Source organism: Ursus maritimus, unplaced genomic scaffold (assembly GCF_017311325.1).
Source record: "Ursus maritimus isolate PB19 unplaced genomic scaffold, ASM1731132v1 scaffold_20, whole genome shotgun sequence".
Classification (NCBI taxonomy): Eukaryota; Metazoa; Chordata; class Mammalia; order Carnivora; family Ursidae; genus Ursus; species Ursus maritimus.
Genome location: NW_024424453.1, coordinates 28,575,389 through 28,599,370, shown reverse-complemented (window position 1 = coordinate 28,599,370; position 23,982 = coordinate 28,575,389). Strand labels below are relative to the sequence as shown.

Genomic DNA, 23,982 nt, shown 5'->3' with positions numbered 1-23,982 from the left:
AGAACGATTACACAACATTTGCAGCAACATGCACGGGACTGGAGGAGATTATGCTAAGTGAAATAAGACAGCAGAGAAAGACAATTACCATATGGTTTCACTCATTTATGGAACATAAGAAGTAGGAAGATCGGTAGGAGAAGGAAGGGAAGAATGAAGGGGGGGTAAACAGAAGGGGGAATGAACCATGAGAGACTGTGGACTCTGGGAAACAAACTGAGGGCTTCAGAGGGGAGGGGGGTGGGGGAATGGGATAGGCTGGTGATGGGTAGTAAGGAGGGCGCATATCACATGGTGCACTGGGTGTTATACGCAAGTAATGAATCATGGAACATTACATCAAAAACTAGGGATGTAGTGTATAGTGACTAACATAATATAATAAAAAATTATTATTAAAAAAAAGAAAGAAAGAAAAAACCTCTAGTGCACTCAGCTCACAACTCCGTTAGGTAAGCACTTTCCCCTGAACCAACAGGAGTGCACTTCAGTGTGCAAGAGCAGTGCTCTATGAACACTTCTCTTCTGTCACACAGAGTGGTGAAAGGATGGGTGTTCAGGGGTCACAGTTTACTAACATTAAGAATTTTTACTGCTCGTCAAGGATATTCTTTTTTTTTTTTTAAGATTTTACTTATTTATTTATTTGACAGAGATAGAGACAGCCAGCGAGAGAGGGAACACAAGCAGGGGGAGTGGGAGAGGAAGAAGCAGGCTCATAGCAGAGGAGCCTGATGTGGGGCTCGATCCCATAATGCCAGGATCACGCCCTGAGCCGAAGGCAGACGCTTAACGACTGCGCCACCCAGGCGCCCCTCGTCAAGGATATTCTTAAGTGAAGCTGGTGTTTCTTTTCACACAATGCATGATGAAAAGAATCTAATGCCCACCAGAACCATGGAACAGTTAGTGCCACTGTCTGGATTCATCCTGAGGCACCACCATGGTTTTTGTGCCATTAATGCAAATATAAACACAGAGGAAAGGGCAAATGAAGTCTTAATATTATTATTAAAAGAGTTTCGGGGCACCTGGGTGGTTCAATCAGTTAAGCGTCTGCCTTCAGCTCAGGTCATGATCTCAGAGGCCTGGGATCAAGCCCTGCGTCAGGCTTCTCACTCAACATGGAGTCTGCTTCTCCCTCTGCCCCTCCCCCACCCCACTTGTGCTCTCTCTCTCTCTAATAAATAAATACAATCTTTTTAAAAAATTAAATTAAAAAAAAAAAGGTTTTCAACCTCATGGATTCCCTTAAACAGTTGGGAAAGCACTTCATTCCCCCAGAGTTCCTCAGACCATTCTCTGAGAGTCACCCAGGAGAGGATATGAGGCTTAAATTTAACTCATTTTTTTTTCTCTTTCTCATTAGCTGTCTCAGCTTGGCCATTGGCAGGCCCTGAAAGACATGGATTCAGGGCTAACACATTTGGCTTCCTTTCATATCTTCAAAAGACTGAAAATATAAGCTAGATTATAACTATTATCTTTCCCCTTCTCTGATGACCTGGTCTTTAAAGTGACACGTTTTGGTATATTTTAGTCATATTTTATGAAGTTTTCTTTTTTTTCTCTCTTTCTGTCTGCCTGCTTGCCTGTCTGTCATTTTTAGATGCCCTAGTATTCGTAATAACGGTGCTGTCCCCAAATCATCAGGGTTTCTGAATTTCATAACAGAAATTCCAGTAGTCCCAAAGGCTTCTGGGAAATTCTTGACCTGAAAGAGAAAGGAATGTCCTTTCTCTGGGAAAGCTGCCTGATCATGTTTATCCGATTAAAATGGCCACGTGCAGCAAGGTCACAAGATCAACGGTGATAATAGAAGCCCCACAGATGGGAATTCTAGACCCTCCCATTCCTCTATGCTGTAGTCCCCCCCGACTTGGAGAGATTTCATTTTCTCTTTTTTTCTACTCTTTTCCTATTCCCGTCTTTCTAACTCCTTCCTGGGGCCCAGACTGACCCCCTGAATTTGACTATCCCCCCTCCTTCTTGGTTAAACTGACTAGGAAATCTCCTAAGTTTCTATTACTTAATCCTCTGGTATTTGTCATCTAAGTTTTACTATATACTTCTTTGTGTTTAATTATTCTTGTTGGTTTGGGAATTTGACTTGAACCAGTGGTATTTTCTACCCTTCGTCTCATATGCTGCCAGCTTTCTTGAAGGATTTATAAATTAAAAGCCATAATCAACTCCCCACCTTTGCACTTTGTGGAAGTTGCTTTCTATGATGTCACTGTGGCTCACTTCACCCCTTCCTGTGACCCCCTCACCCACCTTTTGGAATGGGACCTGGCAGCCATTTTGTTATCAGTGGCCCGGCCCATCCCAAACCATAGCTGACTGGACCAAGGGTGGACACCTGACTCATGCAGGTCAATCAGAAGTTTTTCTCCCATGAATGTGCTGTTGGGCCTCAAATAAATGAGTCAGATGTTGCTGGTTGCTTGACTCAAAGATGGGTCAACTCAGGAGCTGTGGGTGGGCAGAAAAATCAAGAAGGCTGGTCTACTGAGGGGAGCAGGAAGCAGATGGGCAGAGAGGAGGAAGAGATAGAGACCTCGAAGCTTTGGCAAGTCAGATGAAATCTTTACTTTGGTTTCCAAAATCTGTCCAGCTCCTGGTCCCTGGCCTTGGGAGACCCTGTTTCCTGTGGGTTCTAGGGAAGTCCCTTGGGCTCCAAAAAACACTCCTTTTTTTTGCCTAATCTAGCTCCATTTTAACCAAGACTCACGTTACTCTTCCTATCTATCAGGTATCCTTCAAGACTAAGCATAGATATCCCCTGCCCTGGGAGCCTTCCCTATGCTTTCAGCGGAGTGACCATGTCTTGCCCAGGACTTCTGTACTACCACAGTCCCCTGCATGACTGCAGTCCCCTGCATGACCACGGTCCCCTGTGCTACAGCAGTACAACTCCCCCAGTCCATTCCCATTACTGCCATTGGCCCATGAGTTTACCGTCGCTTGTCTATTAGACTTGAGCCCTTAGATAACAGTGATAATATCCTATTTAAGCCCCTTCTCTTATGGTTAGAACAGCACCTGGTACCTAGTAAGCACTAAAGAGATTTTTGAATGAATGAGTCAGTGAGAAAGTGAATTCATGAGTATGGAAATCTATTATTCAATGCCCTTCATTCAACATTTCAAGTTGAAGTATTTTAGCTGCTTGTGAGAATTGGAAGGTATGCACCATGGGAGCAGGTACTTCTTGTCCTGTGACCAGTGTGGCCCCAGCACCTAGCACAGGCCCCAGCATAGCGGACACCCGATGTTTGCTGATTGAATGAATCAGTTAGGAGGTATCTGAGGAAAGAAAAGTAGGGGGTGTTTGAGTGGCAAAAAATCTCAGTCTTAACCTTCTACTGTAAGTTCTAAATTCTATCCATAATTCTTACCCTATTATTTGCATTCCTTTTTAAAGAAAACCTACAGAAGGAAATGAAGTGCTCATTTAGAAGGAGTTATAGAGCCCGGTTAGCCTCACCCCCACCCCCATTGCTGCATGCCCCAGCAAGGCAGATGGGCCCCCAAAGTTCTGCTGTTTGCTCTTCCTCTGTCAGCTCAGGAAAGATTTCATTTCTCTGATGCTCTTAGCAACATGGCATCTGTATTTGTTTGCAAGGGCTGCCCTAACAAAATTCCACACACTGGGAGGCTTCAACAACACGAATGTATGTTCTCCCAGTTCTGGAAGCTAGATGTCAAGAGACCAAATCGTCAGCAGATTTGGTTTCTTCTGAGGCCTCTCTCCTGTGTCCTCACATGGTTTTTGTGCACACACATCCCTGCTGTCTCTCCGTGTGTGCAAGTGTCCTCTTCTTTTAAGGCACCAGTCGGATTGCATAGGGACCCACTCTAACAGCCTCATTTGAACTTAATCACCTCTAAAGGCCCTCTCCAAAGACAGGCCCATTCTGAGGTGCTGGCAGTGAGAGCTTAACATCTGAATTGTGAGAGAACATAGTTCAGCCCATACAGTATATATTAGCCAAACATACTGGAACCAGCTGAAATATCTAATGATAAGATAATGATTAAACTCATTCAAGAAATATATCCTGGGGTGCCTGGATGGCACAGAGGTTAAGCGTCTGCCTCCGGCTCAGGGCGTGATCCCAGCGTTATGGGATCAAGCCCCACATCAGGCTCCTCTGCTATGAGCCTGCTTCTTCCTCTCCCACACCCCCTGCTTGTGTTCCCTCTCTCGCTGGCTGTCTCTATCTCTGTCGAATAAATAAATAAAATCTTAAAAAAAAAAAAGAAAGAAAGAAATATATCCTGACATATGATTTCTCTCATCTATGGAACATAAGAAATAGGATGATCGGTAGGGGAAGAAAGGGATAAAGAAAGGGGGGGTAATCAGAAGGGGGAATGAAATATGAGAGACTATGGACTATGAAAAACAAACTGGGGGCCTCAGAGGGGAGGGGGGTGGGGGAATGGGATACACTGGTGATGGGTAGTAAGGAGGGCACGTATTGCATGGTGCACTGGGTGTTATATGCAACTAATGAATTATTGAACTTTATATCGGAAACCAGGAATGTACTGTATGGTGACTAACATAATATAATAAAAAATCATTAAAAAATAAAAATAAAAAAATAAAAACTGAAAAAAATACATATCCTGAATGCCCCAGGGCTGGGTACTACACTGGGTGCTCAGTTCCTGTCCACAGTCTAGTGGGGGCAGGGGGCTAAAGGACAAATCATAAAGGAGGCCGCCTAACCCGGCGCTTACCGGCACAGATTCCAGATGGAGACTTCCTTGCTTCCCCCCACCCCCGCTTACCAGCTGGATGACTGTGGGTGAACTGTTAAACCTCTCTGTACCTCAGTTTCCTCATCTGTATAATGAGGTTCATAATAGCACCTACCTCATAGGCCTGAGAATTAAATATTTATTTAGAATAGTTGCTGGCACATAACCCTAGATGAGTGGTAAATAAATGAATTTGTGAGCAGCCATGCGAGTCATTGAAAATGAAGTGTTTGGGAGATTGCATTACCGGCCCCAATTTTACCTCCCTCCTTGTATCCGTGCCCTTTGCTATGTACCTGCGATTCCTGCACGAACAGTGGAGTCGATTGCTTTGTCCCTTTACTTCGGGCTCGCCCACGTGACTTGCTCTGTCCAATAGGATGTTTGCAGATGTGAAATCAGTAGAGATTTTAAGTGTACCAGTCGGGTGTGTCCCCTTGTGTTTCTCTTATCATCATGAGAACATGCTGGGACTATCCTGCTGATCCTAGGGACAAGATGGAGACATATGGACCAGAGGCCACTGACCCACAAATCCCTAAGTGAGAACTAGCTTACACATGTGTGCTAAGACTTTGAGGTTGCTTGTTATACAGCAAGAGCTGACAGACAGAAAGTTGACTACTTAATGCATGAGGAAAATTTCCCACTCAGTTAAGTGGTGGCAAAGGCAGGTAACAACACAATTTGTACAGTAAGATCTTATTTTTATTTTAAATAAATATGTGCATGTGTGTGTGTGTGTGTGTGTGTGTGTGTGTATGTGAGTGTGTGTGCATCCCTAAAAAATAGATGAAAATGTTAATTGGTGGAAATCATGGATTGGTGGTGATTTTTATTTGTGTGTGTTTTTCTCTGTGCTTCAGATAGCTGCGTTTGGATTGTGAAATGTTGTTTGAGAAGGTATACAGATGGGTGAACAGACGAAGTACCAGTAGCTGGGTAGACAAGCGATCCCTCCATGGTTCCCGTTCTCTCATCCCAGATTTCAGTCCGGATTCTTTTGTGGTGACCAAACCCACACTACCACGGGGTTGGAGGCCACACAGAATATCTGTGATTGTAGGAGTTTGGAAAACGATTTGTAAGATAGCCTTTCAAGGTGAGACAGCTTGTTAAGATTCTCTGGGGCCCTCTGAATGGTTCCCTCAGGGCTTGGAACGTTGTGTTTAATGCATTTTGGACACATGCCAGGTCAGTGCTGAAATTAGAGGTTAACGTTTAGTTTAAGAGCTACACAAGAGGAGGGCCTGAGGAACAAGCTTGAAATACCTGATTTCCATGCAGCAATTACTTCTCTTTAGGCCACATTGCCCCGCACCATTGCATTGGCCTCTCCAGCCAGAGCAGAATAAAATGGGCAGGTCCCACAGCCTTTGCCCTATCTCACTCTGGAGTCGGAATCGGCACTGGCACCACAAGGGACTTCCAGGCCTTGGCAGGAGACACTGTTGCTATTTTCTTTCTTTTTTTTAATTAACTTTGTCAAGTTATAATTTAGAGACAATAAACCCATCTGTTTTAAATGTACAGTTCAATGAGTTTTGGCAAACACACACTCTCGTAACCACCCCTACCATCAGGATATAGACATTTTCCATTTTCCTGAAAGGTTCATGCAGGTCCCCTCGCAATCAGTCCCAACCCACATTCCCAGCCTCAGGCAACCACTGACGTGCTTTCTGAAAAAAGATTAGATTTGCTTATCTAGAACGCGAGATAAATGAATCATATGGTGTGAACCTTTTGTGTCTGGCTTCTTTTGCTTATAATGTTTTTAAGGTTCATCGAAGTGGTCGTGGGTATCAATAATTTGTTCCCTTTTATTGCTTAACAGTAGTCCATCATATGGATGAACCACAATTTCTATATTCATTCACCTTTTTGTTTTTTATCGTAAGCTTTACCCCCAACTTGGGGCTCGAACTCACAACCCCGAGATCAAGAGTTGCTTGCTCCAACTGAGCCTGACAGACACGCCTATTCATTCACCTTTTGATGGACATTTGGGTAGTTTTAGTTTAGGGCTATAATGAAAAGGCTTTTTTTCTTTTGAGTTTCAACTGGACTTATTTGATGGCTGCATTGGGACTCACTAGCTGCTGATTGAATAATCTTCCCTGAAAACTAAGGGAAAAGTTGATGATCAAACAAATTGATAGTTTATTCATTCATTTAACCACTCGTTCGATTAACCACTTATCCAATAAGCATTCACTCTCCACTTACTATTACTACCAGTAATAATTTAACAATATTATTTAGTGACTGCTTCATGAATGTTAAGGTCACCGTGCTTAGAATGTACCTGGGATTATATTGTTCATTTCTCATAGCGGTCATGCAGGGTTGCTGTTAACTGGTCTCAGCTTTAGGTGCTTTCTTCAACCTAAAGTGTGAGGCAAATAAAACTGCATTTTTTAAAACAAAAGCATTTTCTATACAACTGAAATTTTTTCACTTATTTATTGGCCTTCCCTCCTCTCTTCTGTTCTACTTTCTGTGAATTGATGAGGTTTTATTACATCTCTTCTTTAATCAAGACCAAATGGTCTATGACATTGCTCTGGCTTTTATGTTTATTGGGGTTGAAGTGGTGCCTGGCTGACACTGAGAAGAAGACATTACACTCCCAACATCCCTGTGTCCGAGCTAGATTGGTATTCACTCCCAGCACACACTGAACACTTCATCTTCCAGACACACGATTGAGCCAAGGTGCTATATAAGTCAAATAAATAAGTAAAGCCAAGGGCACTTCTGTCCTTATCTGGCACATGGAAATATAGTTAACTTTCTCTGGGTTCCTAGTGAATGCTCACACTCAACAGGAACTTTGGAAAGAGAAAGAAAAAAGACGATGAGACAGAGAAAAACTGTCTTGACTCTTGAAGAGTTTAATTAGTATGAAAGTCAAGAATAAGCTGGAAAAATAGTTATCAAGAAAGCATAAAGAAGGGGAGAAGGTGCCTGGGTGGCTCAGTCAGTTAAGCGCCCAACCCTTGATTTTGGCTCAGGTCATGATCGCAGAGTGGTGAGATGGAGCCCCACATTGGGCTCTGTGCTCAGCGGGGAGTCTGCTTGAGAGTCTCTCTCTCCTTCTCCCTCTGTCCCTCCCCTCCATGCTCACACACTCTCTCCGTCTACAATAAATAAACAAATCTTAAAAAAAAATAGAAGAGGAGGAAGGGGAGAAAACTAGCATTTCTTGAGATTCTACCATCTGCTAGAATGTGCTAGTCCAGTGGTTCTCAAAGTTGTCCAGTTATGAGAAGCCCCTGGAAGGCTTGTTAAAACACAGATTGTTAAAAGAAAAAAATGGGAAGAAAGAAAGAGAAAGAAAGAAAGAAAGAAAGAAAGAAAGAAAGAAAGAAAGAAAGAAAAGAAAAGAGAAAAGAAAAGACAAAAGAAAAGACAAAAGAAAAGAAAAAGGAAGGAAGGAAGGAAGGAAGGAAGGAAGGAAGGAAGGAAGGAAGGAATAGATTGCTGCCCTGCCCCCCTACAGTTTCTGACTCAGTAGATCTGGGACAGAGTTCAAGAATTTACATTTCTAACAAGTTTCCAGGTGATGTGGATCCTATCAGTCTAGGGACCACACTTTGATATCCACTCAGAGTTGCTAATATGTGCTAGACATATGTATTATCTCAGTTAAATATCCCAAGAGCACTATGAATTAGGTCTCATTATCCCCATTTTCTACATGAGGAAAGTAAGAGTTCAGAGAATTTTCAGAACTTGTCCTGGGTCCACAACGATTGAATGGCAAAGCCAAACTTTGAATTTTGGTCTGTGCCACTCCAAAACCCATGGTTTTCTCACTATTTCAAACTTCCCCCAAAATCTTTCTGGAAAAGTAGACCTAGAATATTATCTGAGCTGGTCAATGCTGTCAGAGCCTCCAGGGTTTGGGAATAAATAGGCATGGTGACATCATTTAGGATCACATGTTACTAAAGTAATAAGGTGGTTAACTGAATAGTTTGGAAAGGATCCAAAATGTAAGAGTCAATGACCCTTATCAAAACTCACCTGATTCTTTGAAGCTAACTCAGAATGGAAAAAAATGTCAAGGCAACCTATCCCCTCTGTTTCTTCCTTTCATAAAGACAGAGCCTGGTTACAAATCAGATTTTCCTCTATCTCCCTTCTGCTTCCCATAAGCCCCCTGCTGCATTTATTCAGCAAAAGAAACATTTCTATAAAAATGTATGAAAGCAAAGACTTTGAACTTAAGTAGATTTTCTCATGTGAACAAAGCAATTCTTTCTGTTGAATTTTTATCTTCTAAGTCTTTAATTCGGACACAAATTACCAATTTAAGAAGTGAGAGAGGAGATACCACTATAGATTCTACAAAGATTAAAAGGATGATAAGGTACATTTATGAACAACTTTATGTCAATAAATTTGATAATTTGATGAAATGGATGCATTTCTTGAAAGACACAAACTACTGAAGCTCACTGAAGAACAAATAGATAACCTGGATATCTATTAAAGAAATTAATTTAAAGTTTAAAACATTTCCATGAAGAAAGCTCCAGGTCCAGATGGCTTTACAGGTGAATTCTACCAAACACGTAAGGAAAAAATAGTATCAATTTTATACAAATTCTTTTGGAAAATTGAAGAGGAGGAATTACATCCCAGCTAATTCTATGAGGCTAAAATTACACTGAAATGCAAAGACTTCAGTTCAAAATTAAAGACTGCACTTAATATTAAGGGGAGAAAAATATCACAACTTTGGTCATGCTCGTCAACATGGCATCCCAAGCTCCTAGCAGCCCCCAGGAAGTAAGCAAGGTTCATTTATGTCTCTTTTGCAGATAAGGATATAGTTGGAAAAAGTTCAACCAGCACGCCTTTCCTGTGGTGTTAAGGCAGGCCAGGACAGGAGGACACCAAAAATAAACTACTTCACAACTTCTGAGGGAATGAGGTTAGAAAATGTTCAAAGTCACCAGAGAATGTTAAAGAGAGTCCTTAGAGAAAGACCCCAGAGACGGCAATTCACCTCATGGGAAGTGAGTTGAATTTTTTTTAACTTTTTATGACAGAGAATTTTAAATTTATCTAAAGGAGATAGAATATAATGAAGCCCCATATTCCATACCCAACCCCAACCATCAACCATCAACCAGTCTATGCATCCAGACCTTCATCCATTTCCTCTATCCAACATTATTTCGAAACAAATCCCACCCCTTGTATCACTCTGCCCATAAATATTTCCATATGTATCCCTAAAACAGGACTCTCAACGTCAGCACTGTTAACATTGAGGTCAAATAATTCTTTGTTGTGAGGAGCTGTCCTGTGCGTGGTAGGATGTCTAGTGGCATCTGTGTTCCGTACCCACTGGAGGCTGGTAACATCCCTTCCCCTCAGTTTTGAAAACCAAAAAAGGTCTCCAGATATTGCCAAATGTCCTAGGGGGAAAAAATCTCAAAACTGAGGACCACTGCTCTAAAAGATGAGGACTGTGTTTAAAAATATAACTATTGGGATACCTGGGTGCCTCAGTCGGTTGAGCGTCTGCCTTTAGCTCAGGACATGATCCTGGGGTCCTGGGATCGAGTCCCACATCAGTCTCCCTGCTCTGCCTCTGCCCCTTCCCCTGCTTGTGCTCTCTCTCTGTATCTGACAAATAAATAAAATCTTTAAAAAATATATGGCTATGATACTATTATCACATATAAATTATTAATAATTATTTCTTAATGTAATTAAACATCCAGTGTTCAAATTTCTAATTGTCTCATAGATACTATAAGTGGATTCTTTCCAATAGTTTTTTAAATAAGAATCCAAATAAGGTCCATACACTGGGATTGATTGATATATCTTCTAGATAGCTTTTAATCTATAGGTTCCCCTCCATTATTTTATTTATTCATTCATTTTTTTTCCCCTAAAGAGAAGAGGTCATTTGACATACAGTTTCCCACAGTCTGGATTTCACTACATACACATTCACAGTGTACTTTAACATTTTCTCTGTGCTCTCTATTTCCTGTAAATCAGTAGTATGATCTAGAAGCTTGATCAAATTCAGGTGCCAAGACTACTTCAATATGACGTTGTGTTCTTCCATGGGGCACCTGAGGTAAACAGCCACTGATGATCAATGCCGTTGTAATTCTATCAGTCTTTCTCCGTGTATTAACTAAATTCTTCTGTAAAGGGATATTTTCCCTGAGAAGCAGTTGTTTTAGATTATTACTGGCCACCTGCACCTGCAACACTAGGATGATCAAGATTCTGAAATCTTTTTTTTTTTAAAGATTTTATTTATTTATGTGACAGAGAGACAGCCAGCGAGAGAGGGAACACAGCAGGCGAGTGAGAGAGGAAGAAGCAGTCTCCCAGCAGGGGAGCCCGATGTGGGACTCGATCCCGGAATGCCGGGATCACGCCCTGAGCCAAAGGCAGACGCTTTAACGACTGCGCTACCCAGGCGCCCCAAGATTCTGAAATCTTGTCCAAACTCAGTAGAAAGAAAGGCGAGCATTGATGACTGATGCCTGACATGGACATGTGATGGAACAGCGGTAGTTAATGCCTATCCCCAATCTAATTTACTCCCCTCTTTTAGAACTGAAAACTCAGTAGAAAGAAATAAAACCATTAAGAGTGGCATAGAATGGGGGTGTATGGGTGACTCAGTCAGACACCTGCCTTTGGCTCTGGTCATGATCCCGGGGTCCTAGGATCAAGCCCCACCTTGGGCTCCCTGCTTGGTGGGGAGCCTGCTTCTCCCTCTCCCTCTGCCTGCCACTCCCCCTGTTTGTGCTCTCTCTCTCTCTCTCTCTCTGTGTCAAATAAAGAAATAAAATCTTTAAAAAAAAAAAGAATTGAAAAAAGAATGGCTTAGAATGTACTGAATGTGATTGTGGAGTCAGAGTGGGCTCAGAATCAAAGTGTCTATTTTTCTTGTTTGTTTTTAGTGATAATCCCCAATGTGGACAATATACAAGGAACGTCACTTTGGGATACTGTTTGTCAAAAGGTAAATTGGAACAACTTTTCTGGAGGACAACTTGACAATATGTAACCAAAACCTTACAAGTTTGTATATCTTTGACCTAGAAATTCTACTGCCAGAACTTTAGAGGGATGTGCAGGGAGCAAAGATTGTTCATGGCACGTCTGTAATAAGGAGACATTGGGAACAATGTAAGGGTTTGCCTAGAGCGAGTTAGTTAAAGGCAGAATGCTCTTCCATCCATGACCTTGCAGTCACTCCAATATTACAGAATATGTAAGGGCTTGGAAAGAGGTTCGTGACATATTATTGAGTGGAAAAAAAACAAGTCTGAGGTAGTGTATTCAGTAAATCTCATTTCCTACTTTTAAAAAAGGAATTTAAACATATAAATATATGCATGGGAAAAAAGGTCACGGTAGATGTACCATCATATTAAGTTAATATTAAATTATTAATATTACCTGATGGTAAAATTAGGAGTAATTTCTATTTTCTTCCTTTTGCTTATATGATTTTTCAAAATTTTCTATAAGTAATTCACATTATTTTAAAGGAAAAAGCTTTAATAACAGGTACTTTTAACTAAGGTTGCCAAATAAAATACATTATGGGACATACTTAGACTAAAAAATCATTGTTGGTCTGAAATTTAAATTTAAGGAAGCATCGTGTATTTTTATTTGCTGAATTTTTATTTGCTAAATCTGGCAAGCCTACTTTTCATGCAAAGTAACCAAAGGAAAAGGGGTGCCCGACTGGCTCAGTTAATAGAGTGTGTGACTCTTGATCTTGGGGTTGTGAATTTGAGCCCTGTGTTGGGTGTAGAGATTATTTAAATAAATAAAAGATTTTTTAAAGTAACCAAAGGAGAGATTGGGGTGCTTGACCCCGACGTGCTGACTCCTTTGAGGACAGGAGAGGAAATGACTGCTCCAAGTCCTTTAAGCCAGGAAACAGGATTTAGTGGAATAAGAAAAGATCAGTTTGGAAGCCACACAGTCCTTATCTGAAATTTGGAGTCCACTACAACCACCGGCATCACCATCCCCCGCCCCATTCACCCCGCAATCTGTACGTCCTGGGGTGAGTTCCTTGTCTCCCCTGAACCTCGGGAATAATGCCTGTCTTGCAAGGATCAAGTGAAAAGTGTGTGATGGCACTTTGTAAATTGCAAAGTGCCAAGAAGCACATTATTATCATGTTAGTAAATTATACACACAAGGACATGTTGAACAGGAATGAAACATCTGCCACAGATGAATGCAGAATTGTTCCTTGCCGCAGATTTTTGATGGCTCTCTGAGGTCAAAACAACTCAAGGTTTAGTCACTCGGAGACTGAACCCATATATTAACATCTATCCAAACTGTTCTTACCGTCCTATTTATAGATGCACTGATCACTAGATATTGTGGGAATACTTTGCTGCAAGTCGGTTGCTAGATTGGTTGGCAAGCAGCGGGCCGCGAGTGGCTCAGAGGACGCCTGCGTGCTTTACGAGTTTGGCAGCTCGTAACTCCAGGCCCTCACCTTGTCCTCACACACCAGTCTCGGTCACCTTGGAAACTGCCCTATTCTAGATGCAGAGCACAGAACGCGCTGGCTGGCATGGAATTAATCAGCAGCCGCTTCTCTTCTGGTCTGTTACTGAAAAACTATCAGTACCTCTCAAGCCACTTTAGGGAGGGTCCGTGGTGGGGTTTCGAGGCTCTTCCAGGGGGAAATTAATGCCGGAGTTTAGAGCTTACGGACAAACGGAAAAATAAAGGAGAAAGAAATTAAGGGAGAAGGAAAGAGGAAAGGAGGGAAGGAAGAAGTAAAAGAAGAAAAGGTCAGGAGGAACATGAGATATTATCCTATTTTACAGATGAGAAAGCTGAGGCCCAAGCTCACGTAACCAGGAAGTACCAGAGCTGCATTTCAAATCCAAGGGAAATACAATCCTCGAAGGAGGAAAAAAAATTCCCCCAAATGACTGAATTTTCCAATGTCCAAAACAGTTCCTGGTGGGAATCAGACACTCCAGAAATAGCGCCTCCAAAATGCAACTTGTGCCACGGGACCGAGGAGGGACGCCGTGAGAGGCAGCGTCCGCGAGCCAGGAAGAAAGCCCTCGCCCAGCCGCCACCCCTGGTCTTAGGCTCCGGGCCTCGAGAACTGTAGGAAATAAGCGTCTGTTGTTTAAGCCCCCCAGGCTGTGGTATGTGTTACAGCAGCCTGAGCTTACTGAGACGAGGTAATTCTACGGTTAGCTTCTTAAGGAGCCTCCGAAAGGTTCTCCACAGTGGCCATTTTCCATTCCCACCCTCAGGGTCTGAGGAGCAAACGCCAGTGTGGAGTCCCGCCAGCCTCAGCCTCGGTCTTCGCTCTGCCACCGACGTGACCCAGGCACCTCTTCACATAAGCTCTCTGGCTCTCAATGTCCCAAATGGGGATCATGAAGTGGATGAGGATTGCATGGATGACACAGGAAAAGCTCCCAGCACACGCTACTCAGTACACGTCAGTGGTTTCGTGGTTGTTGCAGAGAGAATCACAAAATCGCAGTGTGGGAAGGGGCCCAATAGGCACAATAAATGATTTTACCTCATGGATTATGCCAGCAGGATTCTATATGGAACGTTTCCCCACACACACACTCACTGGGGGTCGCTATGGGCCAGAAGCACCCACTGGACATTGGATAGCAGTTCCCAATGTTGGGGTCATCCTGGAACAAGTGTGTTCTTGGAAAGTTGGTTTTCACAGGGTATAAATGAGGATTATGAAGAGGGAAAAAGAATTCTGAAGTCTGATTACTTTGTGAAACACAGGGTCCAAAACACCAAAGCAGGTTTCTCTCCTGCAGGACTTTTCAGGGCATTGAGCAGGATTGTGCACTTTGAAAGAGCCAATGAGGAATGGAGACTGCAGCATTTCTTCAACTCCCCTGTCCTGGGAGACCTTTCCCAGTTGGGCAAAGTCTGCATCAGGAAATGAGGCATCTGTCCACATAGCACGGAAAGCCCGTACAAGGTCGACCTCAGCTTTGAGTTCTAAATACTCATCCCAAACCACAGCATTGCAAAAATTTTCTCCTTTGCCACTTTATCCCAAATGGCAATTTAGAAACCACAGCCACTGTTGCCCTGCAATCCTCCTTAATGTCCCCAATCATCCCTGCTGCGTGACGCCAACCTCCAAGTGCAAATTCGGGGTGTTAGATAATCTTCCGAGGCTGAGAGATGAAGGTCACCCTGTCAGGACTGAGGAAGTCCACCTTCCCCTCCCCCATCCTGTGGCTGGTCCTGGACAAAAGTGAGCTAGGCTTCCCTTCTCAGCCAGGTTTTTCAACTGCTGAGTTCAGTAAATATCCAGAGCACTCACATTCTAGGGTTCTGCACTTGCCCCTTTGTATGTTAATGCACTTTTTTAAAAATCCATAATAAGTTTGAAGGCTATTAACTAAGAAATGTAAGGAACCGTCAGGATCTGGAACAAACCAAAAGACTTAGTAATTTCCTGAGACGCTGAACAAGGGGCTGGAGGCATGGTTCCAGAAGACTTGACCTCCAACATTCACATGTAATGCAAATGCAAAAAAGTTTCCCCCTTCTGTGGCACCTTCCAGAATGGTGAATAATTCCATCTCAGATGGTGACCAGATAAAATAACTCTCACTTCACGTATAAGCTTACCTTGAGTCTTCTATTCTCAGGGGCACTGAGGAAACTGAGGCCTTTCTCCTGAACTCTTTTAACTAAAATGAAAAAGATGGTCCCAGGATGACCCCAAGACAGGAACACTGGCACCAGTGAATCTTCATTAAGCGCTTACCATGTGCCAGATGCATGTGGTCCAACAGCCAGAGAAGAGAGCCAACTGCGCATAAATTCACACGGCTGGGATTAATCCTAGCCGGCCCCAGGACCACCCCACCAGCTCCTCCAGCCCCTGTGCGAGCTGGAGTCGGGAAACTGCGCAATGTCTGCAATGTAAGGAATCCGAGCCACCCCACCCTTATCAAGCCGGTCCGAAGGCGGCAGCTGCCGCGGAAGCCTTTAGGGAGATTTGCTCACGTACGAAGTTGGACGTGGGTCTTTCTTTCACCAACACACTTGAACGCAGGAGGCCCTGGAAGGCAAGAAGAAAGGCTAGCTGAGCTCTGCGGGTGGGACAAGGTGGACCTCTGCGTGGGAGGCAGGGGGCGCGGCTGCAGAAACTACGGGGTGGCTCAGGTCTCAGGCCTTTACGTGTCCCTGAATCCGCAGTTCGGGTGCGGCAGGTGTGTTGAAGAGAAGCAGCCTGCCCCGCCAGGGTAACAGGTCAACAGCGTGGCTGGACCCCAACAGGCTGGGTGACCTGACCAGCTCATTCCCCTTTTCTGACCTCAGCTTCCTTGTCAGCAAAAAATGAGTTGGTGGTTCTAAACCTGTGGATTGGGATTTTTTTTCTTGTAATAAAATTCATGTAACATAAAAGGTGTTGTTGCTGACATTTGGCACATTCCCAGTGTTGTGCAAACATCATCACTCTCTAGTTGCAGGGTATCTTCATCACCCCAAAAAGCCCGTGCCCATGAAGCAGCCACTCCCCTCGGCCCCTGGCAACCATGAATCTTCTGCCCCTGTGAACTTTCCTGTTCTGGATATTTCATATAAATGGAATCATACAATTCTATGGCCTTTGTGACTGGCTTCTGTCACTTGGCACAATGTTCGCAAGGTTCATCCATGTTCCAGCATTTAGCCCTTCGTGGGTTTTTTTATGACTAAATAATATTCCATTGTAGAGATACACTACTTTTATCTATCCACCCGTTGATGAACATTTGAGTTGTTTCCACCTCTCGGCTACTGTGAGTATATCTGTTTTGAATTCTTTGGGGTATATATATCCAGGAGTCAAATTGCTGGGTCGCATGGTGTTATGGACCAAATGTTTGTGTCCTCCCAAAAGAAGCTCTGAACCCCAAAGTGATGGTATTTGGAGGTGAAGCCTGTGGGAGGTAATTGGATTTAGATGAGGTCATGAGAGTGGGACCCCCATGATGGGATTAGTGCCTTATAAAGAGGAAGAAATCAGAGCTCCTTCCCGCTCCCCCCCGTGAGGATTCCATGAGAGGCGGCCATCTGTGAGCCAGGAAGAGGGTCCTCACCAAGAACCTAACCCTGACCTCAGACTCCCATCCTCCAGAACGCTGGGAAATAAGTGTCTGTCGTTTAAGCCACCCAGTCTATGGGATTTCGTTGTAGGAGCACAAGCGGGCTAAGACAGATGGTCTTGTGTGTGTGGGTTTTTTTAAAAGATTTTATTTATTTATTTTATTTTAGAGAGAGCAAGCACATAAGCAGGGAGAAGAGCAGAGGGAGAGAGAGAATCTCAAGCAAACTCTGTGCTGAGCACAGAGCCCAATGCGGGGCTCCATCTCAAAACCCTGAGATCATGACCTGAGCTGAAACCAAGAGTTGGATGCTTAACCGACTGAGCCACCCAGGCGCCACTATGGTATTGTATGTTTAAGTGATGGAAGAACCCCAAACTATTTTCCACAGTGGCTGCACCATTTCCCATTCCCACCATCAATGTTTGAAGGTTTTATTTGTTCCTCAACCTTACCAACATGCGGACTCTTTAAAGCAGGGAGGGCATTTAGTAATAAAACTTTTTTTTTTCAATATTTTACTTATTTATTTGTCAGAGAGAGAGAGCACAAGCAGGGGGAGTGGCAGGCAGAGGGAGAAGCAGGCTCCCTGCTGAGCAAGGAGCCTGATGCAGGACTTGATCCCAGGACCTGAGCCGAAGGCAAACGCATAACTGACTGAGCCACCCAGGTGTCCCAATAAAACTGCTTCTTATAATGAAATCTTTCTTGGACCCTACTATAAGAAAACAGATATAAGAGAAACTGCTGGGGTGGAGGTGAGAGCACCTCTGAGGAACCCCTAGAACTTGAAGAAACACAGTGTGAAAACCATTTGCTCCAGACAGGTGTGTTGGATCCTTCCCGGCCTAGAAACCACAGGTCCCATCTTGACCTGCTTCCCATGGCCATCCAGGTCCTTGGAGGTTTGGCCTAGAGAGGACTCTCCCCATCTCCATCCCATGCTTCTAGGGAAGGCCTGAGGTTACAGTGCTCTTCCAGATGTGGTGTGGGGCCCATCTGTGCAAGAATCATCTGGTTCCTGCTAAAATAAAAATTCTGGGATCCCACCCCAGAATGGGAATCTTTTCAGAGGAACCCTGGAATTTGCATTTTTTACATACATCCAGATAATTTTGATGCCCCCAAATTTGAGAACCACTGGACTGGAAGGGGCTGAGAGGTGAGGGAACTGAGGGCAGATGCCTCAGTGGGTGAGGCCAAAGGCTAAACATCTTGCTGAACTGTGGTGAGCTTCCTCCCTTGCTCTTTAAGTGAGAGAGAGGCGCTGGATTTTGCTTTGGGAGCCAAGTGCCAACTGGGGCTACCCAAAGGTCATATTGGCACCACCTCCTTCCCACAGGACTGTGAAGTTCCAAAGGCTAAGGACCCTCTTATGCCCCTCAGATATTGTGCACAGTGTTTAAGCATTTCCAAGTGCTGTTATTTTTTTTTAATGATGGTTATTATGGTTACTTTTTTGAAATTTGAAAATATAGCTGATCAGTCATAAAGCAATGACTATTTATACAAGTTTTAGCAGCGTTAAGCAATGCCTTCCTTGTGCTGAGAATCAACATTATTTACTTTGGGAATCTTGCCCAGATTTCTGTTAACTCATTCACACATAGCTTCTCCCCCCAGCCTTGTGACTCAACGAGGTTTTTGCCGGCTGGGGCAAGGAAACTGTTATGTACAGACCCAATCTAATACAATGAACTCATCAAGGATCATCAAAAGCCCCCTATTCCAGTTACACCCTCAGAGTAGAAACCCCCTCTTCAGGCTCTGCTGGGACTCCTCCAAGAATGAGTAGCTCCCCACTGTTTTGGTTATCCATTGCTATGTAACAAATCTTGCTGAAACTTAGTGACTTAACACAACAACCATTTTATTAGTCCTCACTGGTCTTTGGATTGACTAAGCTCAACTGAGCAGTTCTCCTTCTGTTGTCTGTTGAGACTACAGCCATCTGGGGGCTCAACTGGGCTGAAGAATCCAAGCTGGCTCACTCACATAGCTAGGAGCTAATCCTGGCTGTCAGCTGGGAGCTTAGCTGGGCCTGCTGGCTGAAATGTCCTATACATGGCTTCTTCATGTGGCTTGAGCCGCCCACAGTACGGCAGCTGGGCTACCAGAGGAGGTATCCTAAGATCGAGTGTTTAAGAGGGAAGACGTGTTTTAAAGCACTGATTTGGGATTCGACCCTAGCTCTAAGACCTTGGAGAAATCATTCACTCTCCTAGAACCTAAACTTCCCCATTTACACATGAAGATAATGTCTTTCTCATCAGAATGATGTGAAGACTGAGACGGTGTATATAAAGCTCTTCACACAGCGCTCACGCAGAGTGAGTTATGATCGTGGGCACCCCAACACCTAATCCTAGGACACCCTGGTTAGAACATGCTGGATCTGTCCACTTTTTCTCCCACCTTATCCAGATTCCTCAGCTACTACCTCTCATTTCAAGAAAAGGGGGAGGTTGCTCTCTTTAATGGCATCCTGTAGGTCTAGATACAGAGATTAGAAACTATGACATGACTCCTTGGAATTTATATTAAAAGGAAAAAAATCTTACAAGTACTCAAAGGTATTTGTAGGAAAATGTTCCTTGCAACAGTGTGAATAACATGTTACAATAACATGCTATCAAACTAAACGTCTGTCAACAGGGGGTGAGAGATGATAACATTCATATTGTGCTGGATATTATTTGCTCTTAGGGCATCTAGCAACTGATCATCCTTCCTTTTAGGGGGAAACTCTAAGATTGGAAATAAACTCCCCTGCTGTCTGCTACAGAGGCAAGAGGAAGGGAGATAAGCCCACTCCTGCTCCCTAGAAGCCATGTAAGCTGAGCGTGGCCTGTGAGATGCTCTCACCGAATGCCTTGCCCACAGAGACACAGGCACAGTTAGTGATGTTCAAGATTGCCAGGCTGGCAGTGGAGCCTAGATTCCAGGCACATATAGGTAAGTGTCTGGTGGAACAGAGCTGACCTAGACAACTCAGCTTGGAACTGTTGTGTATGAGAGAAGTGAACTTTCATCCATTAAGCCACTCTAAACTGGGCCTTTTATGTTATAGCAGCTTAGTTTATACTAGTTATGGTGCCTTGAGAACATGGCCACATTCCTTCCACTGAGGAGTAGCGTCTATGTTTCCTCCTCTCAAATCCCGGGGCAGGATCGTGACCACTTAGATCCAATGGACTATAGTGAAAGTGACTCCCAAGGCCGGGTCATGAAAGGCCACATAGCTTTCTCCCTGCTTACTAGAACACTACTAGCTCCTGGAGCAGTGAGCCACGCTGTAAGAAGTCAGACTACCCAGAGGCTGCCACACGATGAGGACGCCTAAGCCATATACACAGGCCATGTATAGGCACTCTGGGCAGAAGTTCTAGCTCACGGGGCACCTGGGTGGATCAGTCAGTTGAGCATTCGACTCTTGGTTTCAGCTCAGGTCGTGATCTCAGAGCCGTGAGAGGGGGCTCTGTGCTCAGTGTGGAGTCTGCCTCAGATTCTCTCTTCCTTTCCCCCTGCCCCTCCCCCACCACTCTCTCCCAAAATTAATAAATAAATCTTAAAAAAAAAAACCCAACCTTCTACCTCAGTCCAGGGTTCAAGTCATCCCAGCCAAATCTCAAACATGTGAATGAAGAATCTTCCAGCTGATTCCATCACCCTCTCCCCACACCAGCTTTTCATCTCTTAGTTTGAATTTTCCCAGCTGAGGTCCCATTGTGACATCATCCCTGCTGTATCCTGTTAGAATTCCTGACCCACAGACTATATGAGCATATTAAAATAGCAATTGTTTTATTCCACTAAGTTTGATGAATTGTTATACTACGATAGCTAAGGGGACACTAAACTAACATATAATAGATCCCGTGGGCTATCAGTACTCTCAAAAAACTCCTCTTTTGCTGACTTGGTTGCTGTCGTTACAATCAAGAATCTTGACTGGTAGACACACAATGAAACACTCCACAGTGCTTAAACTGTCACAGAAAAATGTTCACGATGTAGTTTTAAGTGAAAATGGCAGGTTCCAAAACAGGTACAGAATAGTTCTGTTTTTGTAAACTAAAATTATTTTTGCATAGAATAAATTCTAGGATGCTACATACTAAAATTATACAGTATTGTGTGTAGCTATTGGAATTACAGGGGTTTTTGTTCTTGTGCTTATCTGTATATTCTAATTTTTTAATAATGAATATCATTACAGTTACTTAAATAATTTTTTAAATTTAAAAATATTTTTTAAAAATTAAGCCAGCATCATAGATCAAGGAATTTGAGAGTACTTGGCATACCTCTCCAACTCTGAGGATTTTGTACATGGCCCAGTGAGAAACCCAAAAGTAAATCTTTAGGTAGTGTGATAGTCCCTAATAATTCCTCCTCTCCCTATAAACATATGCTGTTTCTCACATCAGGCAGTGTTTGGGGCGCTTGGCTGGCTCAGTAGAGCATGCAAGTCTTGATCTCAAAGTCATAAGTTCAAGCCCCATGTTGGGCACAGAGATTACTTTAAAAAAAAAAAAGTAGTAGTGTTTAGGGGCGCCTGGGTGGCTCAGTTGGTTAAGCAACTGCCTTCGGCTCAGGTTATGATCCCAGAGTTCTGGGATCGAGTCCTGCATCGGGCTCCCTGCTCAGTGGGGCGTCTGCTTCTCCCTCTGACCCTCTCCCCTCTCATGCTCATGCGCTCTCTCTCTCTCTCATTCTCTCTCTCTCAAATTAATAAATTTAATCTTTAAAAAAGATAGTAGTGTTTAGTTCCCCTTTTCTTAAATCTGGGCTGTGCCTGTGACTGCTTTGGCCAATAGAATACAGCACATTTGAGGATTTCTGTTCTCAAGACTTAGGAAGACTGGTAGCTTTTGTTTCTTCCTCTTATATGCTTTTTCTTGGGATGTGCCCTCTTGGAACCTAGCCCAGCCCATGGAGCTGAGAAACAAGACTCTCCAACTGGCAACCTCAGCTAAGCTCCTAGCTAATAGCCAGCACCAACTGTCAGCCATGTGAATGAGTCATTTGGAATTCCAACCCAACCAAGCCCTGGATGACTTCAGCTCTAGCCAACAATATATGGGGCAGAAGAACCACCCAGCTGAGCACTGTTAACCCACAGACTCATGAGAGGTACTAAAATGGTGGATGTTTTAAACCACTAAGTTTTGGGATAATGTAGTAGCCAGCCTCCAAGATGGCTCCAATGATCCCCACCTTCTGATATTCATACCTTGGATAGTGCCTTTGCACGCTGTACCAGGGCTGGACTGTGTGACAACAGAAATAGTAGAAGTGATGTTTGGTAGGTTACTTCCAAGATTCGATTATAAAAGACCTTGTTGTTTCTGTCTTGGTCACTCTCTCAGATCACTCTGCATGTTGTGAGCAGCCCCGTGGAAAGAAATCTACATGAGATGACCAACTTGTCACCAGGTTGCCCGGGACTTTCTTGGTTTCTGTGAACCCCCTCAGTCCTGAGCCAACCAGGATGGTTGGCCATCCTACACTCATATGGTAAGGAACTGAGGCCTTTGGACAACAGTGTGCTAGAAACTGAGGCCTCCTGCCCACAGCTGCATGTGATATATCCAGCACCAGTCAAGCCTTCAAATGACCACAGCCCCAGCTGACCACTTGGGACCTTGTAAAAGACCCTGATCCAGAACTACCCAGGTAAGCTGATCCCAAATTCCTGAGCCCCGGAAACTATATAAGATAATAAGTACTTGTTATTTTAAGATGCTAAATTTGGGGCAATTTGTTAAATATCGATAGATAATTTATACAGATGGTCTGTTATACCCAAATAGGTAACAGACACAAGGGCATGTTCCTGTTTTCCACCCTGTTATAAACAGCTGTGATGATCTTTCTGTCTGGGGACTTCCTTTCCTTTTCTGAAAACCAACCTGAGGGAATTTTGCCTCTAGAGTTCCTGAAGAGCAGTGCAGGGCAGGGCCCCTGCTTGCTGCTGGCGAAGCTCATTCCAATTTTAATCGTCTTCCAAGCGTTAACAATGAATCCCTTGGGCTCACAAGGTCCTCCCACCTCTCCATTTCCAAATGCTCTCTGAGGCCATCCTGATTTCCCAGAAGGCCTGAGGTGCTTACCGGCTGCTTCAACAGCCTTCTCTGCTGGAAAGTATCCCAGGATCTCTGACAACATGAATATCTGCATGCAGAAAACAGTGCGTGGGCTGCGTGCTCTGCTGGGCATGCAGATGGTTTGTGAGGATCTGGGACACTTGACCTCAAATCTTTCCCGACCAGGCACCGAGGTATTTGAGATTTCACCTTTTGAATGTGATTAATTCATTTGGAAGGGTCAGTTTCTTCACCAGCACCTTCTTCTGGATGAGTTTTGAAGACCTTCTTCCCTGCCCAGGGTAGCGTAAGAGCAGTGGGAAATTAGTCCAGGGGAGCACAAAAGGCAGGGGGGCCCCGGAAGCTGATCCTGGCTCCATTTCCAGTGTAGTATGGGGTTACACTGACTCTGTCTACAGGCAGGCTGTGGGCTGCACACATGCAGGGCTCCCAGCATGCTCCGGCAGGACGCTGTGTGCTCCCAGAGAGCCGAGACACCTGTAAAGTAGATAAAGATACAAGTAACATGGGCTGAACTATTAGTTTTCTGGAACTGCCATAACAAAGGACCACAAACTGCAGGGCTTAAAATAACAGAAAACTATTCTCTTACAGTTCTGGAGCCAAAAGTCCAAAATTAAAGTGTCAGCGCGTTTGGCTCCTTCCGGGGCTGTGAGGGAGAATCTATCCCATCCCTCCCTTTTAGCTTCTGCTGCTTTGCTGGTAATCTTTGGCATCCCTCGGCCTGTTGGTGCGTCCCCCTGATCTCCTGTTCACACGGCGTGCTCCCTATGTCCCACCCTGCCTGACCCCATCTTCACCTCATCATCTGCAAAAACCCCATTTCCAAATAAGGTCATATTCACAGGGACGAGCAGTAAGGACTTCGTCTTCGAGGGAGCACAATTCAAACCGTAACACTGAGCATTTAGTAAAACAGTTAATATCCATGAAATGCCGGGCACTTGCCAGGATAGGCATTT

At 44.0% G+C, this 23,982-nt stretch overlaps 1 long non-coding RNA gene across 1 annotated transcript in view; it reads left to right on the top strand.

Moving 5' to 3' along the window:
• LOC103679058 overlaps nt 1-16,222 on the top strand; it is a 46,197-nt gene extending 29,975 nt beyond the window's left edge. The window contains exons 3-4 of the long non-coding RNA XR_572829.2: nt 11,727-11,788; nt 13,635-16,222. This is a non-coding gene — a long non-coding RNA (uncharacterized LOC103679058). The remainder of the gene's footprint in view (nt 1-11,726; nt 11,789-13,634) is intronic.
• Nucleotides 16,223-23,982: the final 7,760 nt, after the last annotated feature.